The sequence below is a fragment of the Papilio machaon genome, chromosome 4 (assembly GCF_912999745.1).
Source record: "Papilio machaon chromosome 4, ilPapMach1.1, whole genome shotgun sequence".
Taxonomy (NCBI): domain Eukaryota; kingdom Metazoa; phylum Arthropoda; class Insecta; order Lepidoptera; family Papilionidae; genus Papilio; species Papilio machaon.
Window position 1 is genome coordinate 7013312 of NC_059989.1, and position 15944 is coordinate 7029255.

The 15944-nt window shown below is 31.7% G+C and overlaps 1 protein-coding gene across 1 annotated transcript in view; it reads left to right on the forward strand.

Annotated features, from left to right (window-relative positions):
• The first annotated feature begins 382 nt into the window (after nt 1-382).
• The window catches only part of LOC106720377 (patched domain-containing protein 3), a 29458-nt gene continuing 13896 nt past the window's right edge, over nt 383-15944 (forward strand). The window contains exon 1 of the mRNA XM_014515057.2: nt 383-599. The gene's annotated coding sequence lies outside the window, so the exon portion shown is untranslated. The remainder of the gene's footprint in view (nt 600-15944) is intronic.

Sequence of the window (15944 nt, forward strand, 5' to 3'; positions counted from 1 at the left end):
AAAACATTTAAAATTTTAAAAGAAATTTTACGAGGTCAGATTTATTTCAACGGCTACTTTAATCTGATTTCCATCAAGCGCTTTATCCATGCTACAGTATTTGTATGGTACTAATTTTCATAATATTTTTTTTAAATATGCCAATGCATTATTTGTAATACCCCAGTAATACTATTCCTTACTTAATTAATCGCCATAAGAAACTTAAACTAAATGCGATTGAAACTTTCGAACTTAGTAATTATTAAAAAAATTAGGTACATATTGAACATGACTGTTTTGTGGGTTGTCTCCTGTAGAATAGGGACTAGGAATTAGGAGTTTCAAGTGGAGGTGGTCCTTATCTGAGTTTCAACAGTCGCTGGGTAGTGGGGCGAGCTGTCGCGTCGCATTCTGTTCCGACCGCCGCACGCAGCACCTGCGCACGCGCACGACTCCAACGCGAACTTTGTAACGTTTTAAATATGTTTCCGATTACAGTGCTGAGGTGAAAAATTAATTTTCGATTGTTTTTTTAATAGTGAACCAAAGTGAAATAAAGTGCGATAAAGTGAAGGATTAATTTGTTTCGATAGAGTTCAACCCTCTAACAACTCAAGGTAATTATCGATTTTTTATAAAGTTTTAATTTAAATTGTTCTTGTTATAGTTTAAATGATCGAATAAGGTCAGATAAAACGCCTTTTTATTTTCGTAGTAACTTTCACAGCGGCGTTTTATTTTTTTTACAGCTTGCAATCTCTTATTATATAAATGAAAATAAAGTGGTACAGGAAATGGTTTGAAATAAAATATATAAATGTTTCAAAATTAACTTAATAAAAATTTTGTGGTAACAAAAATATACATGGTAAGAAATACAATTGTTTAATAATCTAAAAAGAATTAGTGATTATTTCTGCCCTGTAAGTACTGGCACATAACTAGTGCTCTTAGAAAAATTAATACGCATGCGCCTTTTTTGGTTACGGCTGTAACTTAAACCTGTTCCAAATATTTTAGTAGATATTTAGGTTATATAGGTATATTATATAGCTTTGATTTTGGGTCTTTTCACGTATTCATACTTCCTCAAAATTAAAATTAAAGTTATTTTTTTTTAAATATAATTTGTTATTCAGCAATCGAACGTAAAGTAAAAATTTTATGCCATAAAACTTTTCATGCCTTCGTTATCGCAAATTTAACGCTTTGTGCTTTACATGATTTATGCCGTGTTTGAGGGATTTTTATTATGTTTTTAAAAGAACCAAATATATAAAGTCAATTCTGTCTTGGCATTTTTAGAGCGTTACAATAAAAGTAGGTGAAATTAAATATGAGTTAATTTATTTAAATGGTACGTATTCTAGCAAGACATTAAAAAATGGACAGTTATAAAGCACAAGGCGAACCTCTCAGCCTAAATTTAAATGTACAAAAAATGATTACGCCGAATTGTTAAATTGAGGTCATTATTTTACACGTTCAATTTAGTTTATTAGTTAATTGGTGCTAATTACCTTTCCAATGAAAAATACTAATTAAAAAAAATCTGTTGCACATAATAATTTAGTTACTATCTAAGAGGATATTCTGCTTCCTCGTGCTAATAGAAAGTTACCGCTAGATTTAGAAAATTACCCAAGCTTATAACATCTACAGTCTACAGTAACGGAGTCCTAACAGAGATAGCGGTGTCGCCAAATCTAGAATTGACAAGATATGTGTATTTCAAATATTGTGAGCTAATGTATACAGCTCTACAGAGAAAACACGAAGATATTTTAATTAATTAACATTAACTTAATTGTAAAATTTAAAAGGAACTAACGCAATAATTTATGTAATGTGACTTCTTGGTTCAAATGCTGATGGTTGTGGGACTGAGGTTAACAACCATGGAATAAAACTATTTTTATAAAATATTTTACCATTTACTCTGGCTGTTGCCAGGAGCACTAGCATCATTATCAGTGAGCACTATACACTGCCAGTTACAAAGAATGATGTATATTGCAAGCAAAAAATTAAAAAAGAAAGAAAAAGTTGTATTTGACATCCTTTTCTTTAGAACGGTAAACTGTAAACAATGACCGATGGTTGAGAGCAGGTAGATACAGGGATGGGTTTGAAGATACATACCATGATGGTCCCGAATTCAGGTCGTAAATCGACTCTTTGTGTTCCAAAGGTGCAACCATAGATGATCGTCAGGTGGCAGGCGTGTCGCCTTTTGTGAGTTTCAAAAACATTATCGTGAGTTATGGATTCTAAAAATTGTTTTTCTCTTTTTAATCTCTGGTTGTAGGCCGTCACCTAAGTGAATTGTTTATTTTCTACTTAGTGAAACAAGTTGCCATTGTTAGAAAATTATCGTTAATTTATTTTAATTATTACGTACTCAGATAAAACTGAAATTAAAAAATATATATATTTTATAAATGTTTAGATAAAACTATTAAAATTGGTTTAATGCTATTGTAATTCAAAAACATAAAAAAAACTCAAATCTGTAAATTACAACGGATTATCATTTAATCACTCAAATATCTGGAGTGTAGGATTTTATAATTGCAAATATTAACTTCAATTAACCTAAAAACAGGTCGTATTTTTTTAATACGACCGTATTATTTCGCAGCTTCCGCTTTTAAAGCGCCTGCATTGTAATCGCAAATAATAATAATATTTTGACAAAATATACATTTCAATGAAAAGTATATAATTAAAGATATCCGGGGACGATGATTACATCAAATTGATTACATACATTGATTATTATTTCCAATGACTTTTGTTCCAGATGAATGAAAATATTTATGCAATAAAATTTTGTACGTATTATTTGAATACACATTTCATCAATTATTCCAACACCTAGAAGCTTAAAATCATTTTTAATCTTTGTGTAACAAAGTTAAATTTGGAAGAACAGAAAAAGAACATTTTTTTAATACAATCCAAAAGCCTGATACTCGTTTGCGTAATTCGATGTTGCAACTTACATTAGCTAAACTCAAGTAACTCATAATGACAGTACACTTGATGTGATAAGTAAAAGAATTGCTATCAATTTGTTAACTCGCTTCACATTAAATTGCAAATTAACCCTTTATGAAATTTCATACAACTTAATGTATACAGAGTAAATTAACTTGCTCCATATTGTAATAAACAATCTATAGTTAAAGGTCAAAGTTAGAATAATTGTTATGAAATAATGGGATTGAAAATTTTTTGAATGATGTCATCATAGTGGTACTTTTATTAATGCAATATTTAAATGAAACGTGATTATTTAACCTCTTAAGTACAATGAAAGACAAAAATGAAATCATGGCATTTTGAAAAAATAAAACAAACAAAACTCGTCCATCATTAAGGACAGGGTTATGCAGTAGCGAAGCACTTTCGTTGTCGACTGTACGCCTTGCCATATAAATCGGAATGATCCACGGTGTTACCACCATGGAACAATACAATATCATTAAAATACATGTCACGTATATTTGTATAATTGCGGTGACGCTGATGGTTTAGGATTAAGACGTTCACAAGTTAGATAGAATATTCCGAAAATGTTCTTGTACAAATCAAGGTTGATGATGATTATGAATGATTGTAATAAAGGTCCACATCCTAAATTTCCATTAATACTGAGTATATGTATATTTATATGATAATTTTGTCTTAATTTACTATGTTAAGCGCTTCACATGGTATATAGTTATTTTTTTTTATTAAATTTTTTTATGTACAGTGAATCTACTACAGAAGATTAAAACTTTATAAACTTCCACTCATTTATTGTATATGCTACGAAACATGTGTACAATACCAGATTTTAGTTCTTTACATACTCTTTGAAAACAGCGATGAAATATAATTTTGAACATTCTGCAATCCTACGATTAGTTCGTAGTATCCTTTCCACGTTAACAATTCGTAGATGCCTTAAAATAAAAAGTAGTGAGTTAATGAGATTCATGTTCAAGTTATTGATGACAAATGACATAATTATACAACGTGTAAAACATAGTGACAATGAAATAAAATTCATAAATGTAAATGATTTTTAAACAATAAGTCGTGCTGTTGTCATTCAAGTTTTTAGTCATTTTATCTATACTGTTTTTTATATTTACGAAGTTCAAAGTAAATCTTATACTTAAATATAATATTTTATAATTCATATAGTTATAATTATTTTTGGAAATTTAACACTTAGTTTTAAATTACAATTACTCAAAAAAAAAAAATAATATACGATTTTCTCAATTGAAAAAAAAACTGCAAGACTAGGATATTAAAACTTTATTGTCACTACGTTTTCAATACTTGAAGCGGAAATCACGAATAGAAGGAAGTTATTACGAAACATATGAAAACCTTTAATTTAAAACATACTCCGTGTTTCATCGAAGGATAACGCCTTTCGGTCACTGACGTCGAGAGAAAAAATACTACGAAGGTGAAAGTTAACAAGTGTGATTGTACCTTTTTTTAACCAATTTATATATACTAGTGTTCACTAATTTGTCTAAATTATTTTTGGTACAAAATAGCTTTATGTACTTCACATTTCGTTCATCCGTTCGTACAATTTTCTTTAAAAAGGGATACAAAGCTTACGCTTCTCGTTATAATATTACGAGAGTGTCGTTGTATGGCAGTGGATATATGTAGATTGGAATTATGTACTTATCTTTAAAATTGGTCATCATTATTGACTCATGTTTCTTCCGGCTACTTAAAATATTACATAAAATATTGATTATAATATCTATTTTTTTAAAAAGCTGACAGCAAAATTTTATTTAAATATCTTGGCATTGTGAACTTAAATTCATTAGAATATTTATTTAAAATACGAATATAATTATTACGAAATTTAAGTACCAAGGTAAATGATCAGATTTAAATGTAATTCTATAGAAAGAAATTAATGTCTATTATGTGCATTGTATTAAAAGTCATGAACGGAGTAATTTTACAATCACTCAAGCATTAAATTCCATGATTTTTGATTGTTAAAATAATTTATTAAGGATTATGTTAAGTAAATCTGCATTTGAGTATCCTATTACGTAGTGTTGGTGCAAAAGAGTCACTCTGACACATAAAACATTGCATTTGCTGTAATCAAATATGGTTCGTACAAATCTTATTTTACGCTTAATACTGCAAATTTTACGCTGCAAACTCCAAATTTTTGAATTCTATATTAAATTTACCAACCATATTTGTCGTTTTTCGAGTAAAAACAATCCAATTTCACGGTCGCTTTAGTACTGTAGATCTGTGACACGATTGGCGTGATATATGCCATTCTCTACATAATGACAGGTATAATTATGGCCGCACATTGATCATAGCTCTTTGATTATACCGCTTTCCAGAAAATTGTTCAAAAATATAACTAAACTAGACGTCGCCCGCGATTCCGTCTGTGTGGAATTTTTAAAAATAGTAAGCGCCCCAAGCGTTCTTCCATACTATGTTCTACATCTGTGCCAAATTTCATTAAGATTCGTTGAGCCGTTCTAGAGATACCTTCAAACAAACATCCATCCAACCATACATCCATCCATCCATCCATCTAAACATTCGCATTTATAATATTAGTAAGAAGTACGATATAATGTATAACTAAATTTAAAGAGGGCTGGCAACACTTTGGTAAAAATGTTAATAGAATCGACTCATTTGACCGAGAAAAATGAATTAGATTATTCACTCAGTATAAATGTTATAAAATATAATGCTTCTAACTCATCCAAAAACCGACCTCGATTTATCAGTCGGTCGATGTCGATACATTTTTGATTCTCTAAACGATAACAAACCCCTTATTAGATTGGTCTTATACTTGACAGAAGTTTCTTGATAGTGCAGTCACTTTATCTCAGGGTATTTTAAGTCCTAGATTTGACGGTTTTGATACTTTTTTGCTTCAGTTGTAGCATATTTAAAAAATGGTTTTTTTGTCAACATGCCCCGGCAGTGAACGGTGTCGCGATCAGCGCCAAGTGTCACTTGTTTCCGGAATAATTACGTGAACACCGATACAATTTACATGTTATTGTGCAACAATGCAAATATATTTTTTAATACTTTGTTTTGCAAGAATTTTGTCTTTACACACTGAATTTAATGATATTGTTTTTGGTTAACGTAACGCTTATGTTGTCCTGTTTTTTAACTTATGTTGTGTCATTTGTTTTTTTATTTATTATTCTAATAACTATAAATTTTATATTCATTACCATTTAAAACTGAAGAACATTGACAATCAAAAATTATAATTTAAATAGTTAATAATTTTATTTTATAAAATAATAAAAAAAAATTAAGTTCATAACTTGGAGGCCTATTCAAGTGCAATAAAAAACAAGTCGACTTAATTTTCAAGGTAATCAAACCTGTCACCTACAATAATTAGTGATTACTTGCTTGGTTAAATGTAGGTAACATTTAAAAATCGCGTGATAAATTTAAGAGCGCGCAACTGCTCTAGAAAAGCTCAACTATCCTGTATTGAACCAGTTTGTTATTTACTACATTTAATTGGATGTATATTCCACAAATACTGGAAAATTCTGGGTATGATTGCTTTTGTTATATTTTATACAATTACCTAGTAGTCGAGAAGAATCTAGAATCTTATCTTAAGTTGAGTGACTTTTTATTTTTAACATATTTTGCCCCATTTTAGTCTCTTTAACAAGACAAAGACTACAATACTCATTAATATGTATTAACTAGCTTTTACCTGCGACTCCGTCCGCGCGGAATAAAAAATAGAAAACGGGGTAAAAATTATCCTATGTCCGTTTCCTGGTTCTAAGCTACCTGTCCACCAATTTTCAGTCAAATCGATTCAGCCGTTCTTGAGTTATAAATAGTGTAACTAACACGACTTTCTTTTATATATATATATACTAGCTTTTACCCGCGACTCCGTCCGCGCGGAATAAAAAAATTAAAAAAACGGGGTAAAAATTATCCTATGTCCTATTCCTGGTTCTAAGCCAAATCGTCCACCAATTTTCAGTCAAATCGATTCAGCCGTTCTTGAGTTATAAATGGTGTAACTAACACAACTTTCTTTTATATATATAAGATATATATATATATATATATATATATAGATATAGATGAGTATGTATGAGCAGTCGAAATTCACTGAATACAAGTAGTTGCAGTTTTACCAACAAAATTTCAATGTTCTAGACTTTTGTTTGAACTGAAATTGCTTTTAAAATATTGAGCGTAGTAAAAAAACAAAAGAAGTTATTCCTAACAACCAAAGACATAATAACTGAGCTTAAATTTATGCATACAACTGTACTTGTTACATAAGCGTAATCTATGTTGCAATAGCTAGTAACGTTATATTAACCACAAGTGATATAATGAGGGTTTTGTTAGTGACCGTACAGATTGGAACAAACATATTCACGTTGCATTCATGAAATGGTAGAAATGTTTAAGAAATTGCAATAATATTGACTCCAAAGCATTTATAAATGTGCAATAGACAAGTAGAGCGTCGGTGGCTCAGGTGTCTTACAATCTGCAGATCCAAGGTACGAATCCCGCCATGTACCAATGTGTTTTTCGATTTTCGATTTACTTATGTACATTTATCCGACGTTCTTACCGTGAAGGAAAAACATCGTAATGCAAGCTGCACATATCTGAGAAGAAATTCAATGATATGTGTGAAGTCAACCAACCCGCACTGGGCCAGCGGGGTTGACTATGGCCTATAAGTATATAGTCACCCCTAACTTAGGGTTGGCTCCGAGCCCCGTGGTGGGGACGTATAGCAAGCTGATGATGATGAATGGACAAGTAGAATAAGTCACAACTGCGTTAAGAGACTTCGAAAAAAAATTAGGAAGATAAATATAGGGAGATAATGAACCAATTTTTAAACCCATCTTCACTTGACCTTTCAGCGCTATATTCTTCAATTCGCATACAAGTATACCTTTGTAATGTATTCCTAACTTAAAACCATCAACAGATATATCGTATGTATAGATGATTGGATTAAGATGTTGTGAGGACTGTGCAGGATTACACAAAATAATAATCTATAATCTTGCTAACTCTTTTGGCTTACAGGCGTGAATAATCCATTATTAAATTACAAAACATTAAAAAGTTTTACTTTCTCGGCCTTCTAATTACATTGATGCTTGTATTAATCAGATTAAATTCTCTAAATATCAACCTGTTATACGTAAGCGAGGAAATATTTACAACGAAGCCAGTGGCTGTAGTCGTTACGTCACTCGTCGGTTGCAGAATCGGCGTCGTAGCAGAACTGTTTGCGACACGAGTGGTCATTAACCCGCCTCTATGCTCGCAGCGATGAATTTCCTTCTTAATTCAACTGCCATATATCATATACCACGTATACTCCGACGATAAAAGCCATGGTTAACTCCTACTTAAACCCTTATATGCTTTCACACATATCTCTTGAGTTATCCAAATTTCCGAGCCGAGATAGTTCGATATTCACCAACAATAGTTCGTTAGCGAAAGATGTTATGATATCCACTTTATTTTTTCACTAGTACATATTAAAGGCATAGAACGAGATAGAGTTACGAAAAAAAATCAAGTCTGGATAATAATAAACGTGGCGACCTCCTCTTTGATGTTTGACGATTGAAGATAATGGGCCATTAAATCGTGAATGCGCGCACTTACTGAAATGAATGTGTCAATAGTGAGGGCTTACATCATCATCTAAGCAAGAACGTACGATTTATTTAGTTTTTAAACATCAAAATTACTCTCTTAACTTTGACAGATTACAGTCGAACCTGAATAAACCGTTCAAAGGACCGCGATATTTCTCACTAGTACTCCGAGAGGTTCCTGTCTATCCCGCGTTTCTCGCTTACGGAGCTTGTGTACCGAGACCGGACAATGACTCTCATTCATAAAAGTTTTTCAATCATCCAGGACCGACTGTACATACCATATCACTCACAACATAAACGATAAAATAAAATAGACAGTGAATATTATTTTCAAATCTTTTAAATTGTGTATAAAAATAGAAACTAAATTCACAAAACTAACACTAACATATCGCTAACTTCGTTGCCAAAAACGTCAATTGTTTTCAAGTGTAGGAAACTACGTGAACAATTTCCTTATATGTGGTGTTGTTGATATATAATGACAGACATATATGGGTTAGTAAAAGTTCGATCTTGATAATTATGGGAATTCATAGACACAAAGTAACCTAAAGAAAGTTGTAGAAAAGTTTCTTCGACACTGATCTCTATCAATGCGTGAGAAGAATATTTCTCCCCGCCCCATTTGTCAGGTGATTTTATAGATATTGTATAGATTTTAATTATATACATTGATAATGTACATATTAATAAATTTAAAGCCTCTAACGTCTGTACGTACAATCAAGGATTCGAAATCGAGCGCTTTGTTAGTTGTCTTTGCTACTAAAATTGTTATCCAAATTTATAACACACTTATGGACGCCCTCAACTTCATCGGCGCAGAATTGAAAAAGTAGCATATAATATGTCCGCATGCATTAGCTACCTTCCCGTTCAAGTCCGTTCAAAATCGGTCCATCTCTTTCGGAAATTACTCGGAACAAACGCGTCCTTGCGGACAGACATACAAACAGACAGATAGACACATAAAAATATTGAAATGTTACCAGCAACGTAAATACTGAAGTCGATATTAACTATAACTAAATAAATATATTTTACAAAAAAACCGAGTGACGTGAAAAAGTTAAAAAACAATTTTAATACAAGACACTGCAAAACCTTAACCTTCAATAACCGGTTAAAATACTAAGGGAAAGCTTTAAGGTTAACACGCGAATTCATTTAACTGTTTCATTTTAATTTGCACTAAAAATCAATTTAACATCTAGTATTAAAGCTGTGTCTGTTTGGTAAACTATGTCATTTATTACTTGCAATAGCTTCAACAGAGACATTCCACTGCCAAAATAATTTTTTTATGAAAATTAGAGGGTCGGCATATGTTACTACACAACTGTTTAAACAGTGCAAACACATTCTCCTTGACATTGAGATATGTCCAAATCGATCCGCTTCATCGTACGTCTTCTTACGAACGATTTCAGTCAAGAGTCATCTGTACTCTTCCGTGTCAGTATTTCCTCACTGCTTTGATAACGTATAAACCCCGTAGAATCTTCAGCGTAGAATTTTTTTTTTTACTTATGCCAACTTTCAAGTAAATCAGCTGTACGAATAATGTTATGTCATGCACACTTTCAACTGGTCATTTGTGGGCTATTTGAACTTTGTAAATAAAAAAACTTAGCGTTTCATTCCTCTGACCCTTTGTATCTATAAACGTTCTTATCTAAAATACATAAGAAACCCAGTGATGCAAACTTCTTAATTATTGTTCTAATATCAACAAATACAACAAGAGTCATTGACCGGACCTATTTTCCCAAACTAGAGCAAGATGGATAATATATAGCGGCTATTAATTCTTTTAAAACCCTCTTTAATTGTACAAAGTTTATCTGCTTGACACCGTTTCATTATAGATACTGCGACAAAGAAAAATAAAAACACAGTTTCTTTATTTATTGATGGATGGATCTCGCTGAAATTTAGCATAGATGTAGAACATTGTCTGGAAGAGCACATAGGCTAATTGAGTTTTTATTTTTTAATTCAGAGTTCAGACAAAGTCGCCGGCGACAGCTAATAATTAACATAAATTAATGCATTTGAGGAGATATGAAAAAATACGAGAGTGGTTATTCCATTCTCTTCCTCACTTTATTTTCACTTGGTTTTGAAGTTCAAACTGCTCTGATCTAATTACGTCTTCTAACATTGTTCTGAAAATATACTTATGCCTTATTTAGCTTGGTATAGAAGCTGCGCAATTTAAAAAAAAAACCAAAAAAGACGTCGTAAATCACATATACGTGATATCTCATAAAAGTGGTATATGCTAAAATAATTACTTATAAATTTTATAACTCCCACATTCGGTGTTAATTTCATAGGTTATATATCGTTAAATTATCACTTTAGCAACGCTATTCAAAATTGCTTTATCAGTTACGTGACAAGAATTATAAATATTACGAAGACGTGAAGCTTTGTAACGATTTCATTGTTTAAATGTCAGTAAGTAAATGAATATTTATTAATTCAAAATAGATTACATATTGGATACTTTGACCTACTACAATATTTCATACAGTTTTTTTTCACTAAGAATTGCCAAAGTGATTGTTTTTGGGCTATAAATTCATCTTAGCCAATAAATAACTGTTTGCCGATTTGGCAATATAAGATGTATAGCGGTAGATTCTGTTATCCAAGAAAATATTAAGTTTCTGAAATCCTTAAGGATTTAAAGTCTTATCCTCTTTACTTGAAAATTTAAGTTTAATTAGAAAGATAGAGACTTTAATTAGAGATATCTAATAGTAGTGGTAACCCGCAACTACGTCTGCGCGACAAAAATTCTAGAAATAATTATAGACTATATCACGAAGGTATTTAATGAAGCTGAAGGTGAATTAATGAAGCTTCCTAAAAGTGAATGAATTTTTCAAATCAATTCAGTAGTTTCGGAGCCAAACGCAAACAAACAAACAATTAAACCTTTTGTCTATATAACTTCAATGTAGTTTAGAAGCTAATAGTTTCTTAATAATTAAAATGTTTGTTTAAACCATATCGCTTTTAACAGATCGCTCACTATATACTTACCTAGATATAAAATTTAGTGTAGAACTGAGTGTAAATGTAAAACCAATACGTTGTCAATTTGCTTTGGGTGGCGTGGCATATTGCACTATTGTGTTACGCCATCTACATCCGCCTGCTGAGCCTACACGTAGCAGAGCGGAGCTACAACGCCATCTACATCCGCCTACTCGCCAGCAAAACGGAAGTCGTCGCTGATGAATCTTTAACGCCAACGATGTCGTCACATCCCGTGAATCTACCCTATATAAGCCGTTGCACTGACACCGCAAGATCAGTTTTTATTCTGTCGTCGGAAGGTTAACATAACTTAAACTTCGGTCTACTTAAAGTATAAACTCAGAACCAACCACGCTGCCGGTTGCCTGCTTGTTAGATAAGTACTGATTACTGAGTCATTTCTACCTTTTTCTCATTTTGTATTCTTGGTGTTAGAATCACAAATCAGTTTAAACTCTAGCCGTTGATAACTATGATTGTAATTTGATTTTGTGTAGAATTATTGATTTTGTAATAAATTGTAAAATCGCTTTGTGATGTCTTATTTCATCTAGGACTTCTAATAATTCACCTTAATAATTGTTCGCGCCGAAACAGACACCTTGACGATCGAAGCCGGATTTAAAAACTTTTATTACGCACAGAAATCTGTATACTTTATTAAATTAAACTTATTGGTTATTACAATAGAGTCGCTTTTAGCAATTAGTTAAGTATATCGGATTTTTTGCAAACAAAAAATAAGTAGTGTAAAATGTATAACAATAAACCATTTTATTTTAATAACCTATATCGCAATATTCGTTTTAAGAACTGATTTGCGCTACCCAGTTTTTAATTCTGCTACCAAAGATGTATAGAGCGCGCTTTAAACTAAATCGAATTGCTATCTAATAAAATAATTATAAATTATAGTAAGTTACGAATCATTACAAAAAAAAAACTTGAGAGGTGTCAAGGGACACCCGGATGGAACGAAGTTCCTATGAGTTTTCGTTATATATTGTCGTGACAACTTTTCGTAAGAATTTTTTCCGTCTAGCCCCCTTTCACAACGCGCGATAAGGAACTTCGTTCCAAAAAAATACTATAAAAAATTAAGAAGAAAAAGACAAGTTCAGAACAAAACCAGCCAGTCCCGATTATTTCCTCGCATTTTAGATCATTTTACTTAATTAGCCATAGAATTTAGGTCACTATTATCAATACATACTGCAATTTATCTTGTACTTTGTAAAGACAAGTCAGTCAGTCTAATTGAAATTGTCATTCAAATTGAAAAAGAAAATTAGGGTTACACGGTTGTAGTTCATTATTATCTACTACCATTATTTTAATATAATCTATTCATTATGTTTATGCATTCGTCTAAGATATATGATAGCTTCTCCGGACATGTTTAGAATCATAATTATATTAATATCATCAAATAAACTTTATAATGATGTATTCAAAACAATGCGTGTATTAAAATGATAAAAAACTTTATATTTATATCATCATCATCATCATCAGCTCACTATACGTCCCCACCGAGGGGCTCGGAGCCTACCCCAAGTAAGGGGTGACTAGGCTATAATCAATCACACTGGCCAAGTGTGGGTTGGTTGACTTCACACATATCATTGAATTTCTTCTGAGATATGTGCAGGTTGCATCACGATGTCTTCCTTCACCTGATATTTATATCACGTGCTTTATACTATCACTTTTTCACACTTTAAGTTTTTATCTATCAAAAACCTTACCTCTGAAAGTTATGGTTGTTATTTAAACTTCCACATTAATTCTCAACTACCGACACAGTACATAACTCTCAACACAACTTAATTTAGTTTATAATTATTATTATGTAGTTAATTTTAATTCATTCATTCAAATTAATTTACAAAACGTTTCTTAAATTTCGAACTGCATTGGTGACCGTATAATATTGCCACAACTAATTAACAGTCAAAATAAAAAAAACATTCGTAGTAGGTCAACACGCTCGCCACACTGTCGTAACTAGCGTATAACGATTTCGTCATTTCCTAACCTCCAATTTTCAGAATCAGAGATTAGGAAATAGTTCGTACAAATCAGGTTATTCTATAATTTAAATTCTAAACGAAAAATATTTATGGTTATGAGAACTTACTTTTAAAGTAGGATTGTCATCAGGATGTTCCGTACAAGCTATAAGTATGTCTCGCTTGGTTTTTGCTTTGGATAAATATCCATAGTGGTCCTCATGTTACGTCATAACATTCTACCAAAGTTTCATTAAAATCCAGCGATTTGAGGACGCACAGGGGGTAATTGCACATTTATTTTCAGTTATTTAGAGAGTATTTTTCTAATATCAGTCCTAATTCTAGATGTCAAGTCCGGAAATCGGTTGAGGAAAGCAACCGTAGCCTCGTCCTCACCTCGTTATACCATTTACCTTAACCCGAGCAAAGCGGCCTTCGTCAAGACCTCGTCCTATTCCTTGCACCGGTATCTTCAACTTATCTTAATATGCATGACCACATAAAGGGCCCTATTGTTAGAATTGGATTTTCCCAACATAGCGGAAAAATTAGACCTAATTGATTCATGGTGACGATACGGAATTGTAAACGATGACATATTGTAGATGCTTGATGATACGTAGCTTCTTTAAGGAGTTAAGTGCCTGAGGACCTAGTATCTGTCCTTTTTTTTTCAATCTTCACCAGAATCAATTTACTCTTATTATTTACCATGTTACAATTCCAGCAAAGCAATATCTAACCCTGACTTTGATTTAATCAATAACTTAATTAAATGTGTAGTAGAAAATACGCTTTTATCGACTAGCTTTTAATTTCTTTAATAAGTCCTTTTGTTTTCTAGTTTATTCGTTCAATACAAAAATGCAAATCTTTTCTCTTTATAATATTAGTATAGATGAAAAGCGTAAAGACCGTTTCGTTCCGTTTCAAGTATTTCAAACCGGAAACAAACGGTAATTAGAAACACATAACTTAACGCTATTTAAATAATCGAGGAATAATAGTCCCATGAAATCTATACTTGTAATTAATCTAATGGTATAACCGGAGAGAGTTGGGTTAGACAAACAATAATATTTATAAGTAGAGATATTAAGCTGTGTGTTCCATACAAGTTTTAGCGACTTTGAAATCAGATGAGTCGTGTCTAAAATAAAATATTCTGATTAATTTTGTGCTACATTAAACTATAAAAGGTTATAATAATGAAGTTACACAAAAAGAGAGTGGTAAGTTACAATTAACGTAACTTAGATTGAGTATTTCTGCTTACATTACATTACAGCGTACATTAAATGTTCTAATTTATAACATAACATGTTAAATTTTCTGCTTGCTTTCACTATGTTGCTTGTATACTACAAATTATGGGAAAATTGCGTCAACAATTTATTGGTATTTTTTTTATCTTCTGAAAGTTAAATAAAATCTAGCTAAGAAAAATGAAAATTAAACTCAATAAAATGATGACCCACTGCACTAACTTTAGGAGGTCACGACATTAAGTGATAATACTGAAACTAAACAAATTCTGTTTGACTTGACACTTTCACATACTAAATACGAACTTCAAAAATCAACAACGAGCAGGATACGCTTTAAAGTAAAAAGTATGATTTTTTATTATTTTCTTCAAAGAATAAATCGTTCGAAATATAATCAATATAATGAAGTATTAAACAATTACAATCCAACTAATAAACGTATAGGTCCTTCAACAAAATAGAGCCGTTGAAATTAACCATTTAAATCTGACCGATAAAAAGGTACATAAACAAAAAAGTATTAGGTATTATACAGATGTGTTAACGGACCCATAGAGTCAATCGGCATGACCGTTCGAGGAACTTACCAGAAAAAAATCATCCGAAAGCATGTTATTTACGTCTGACACAAATCCGATGCGTGCCTGTTTGACTTGTGAAAGTCGAGGTCCGTTACAACGAAAGTATTACCTGACAATAAATCAAATTATTGAAAATATTAAGCATTCAAAATTTAAATTCTTAAATGTCTTTCTTAAAATTACCCACACAAAAAACTTTAATTAATGATAGTATTAACTCCTAAGGGGACTTCGTTGACCGTCTTACGGTTAATAACTTGTGGATTCGTTTAAGATGAAAGACGTGAAGTTTTAACTAACTAAAACATAAAATACATTCAG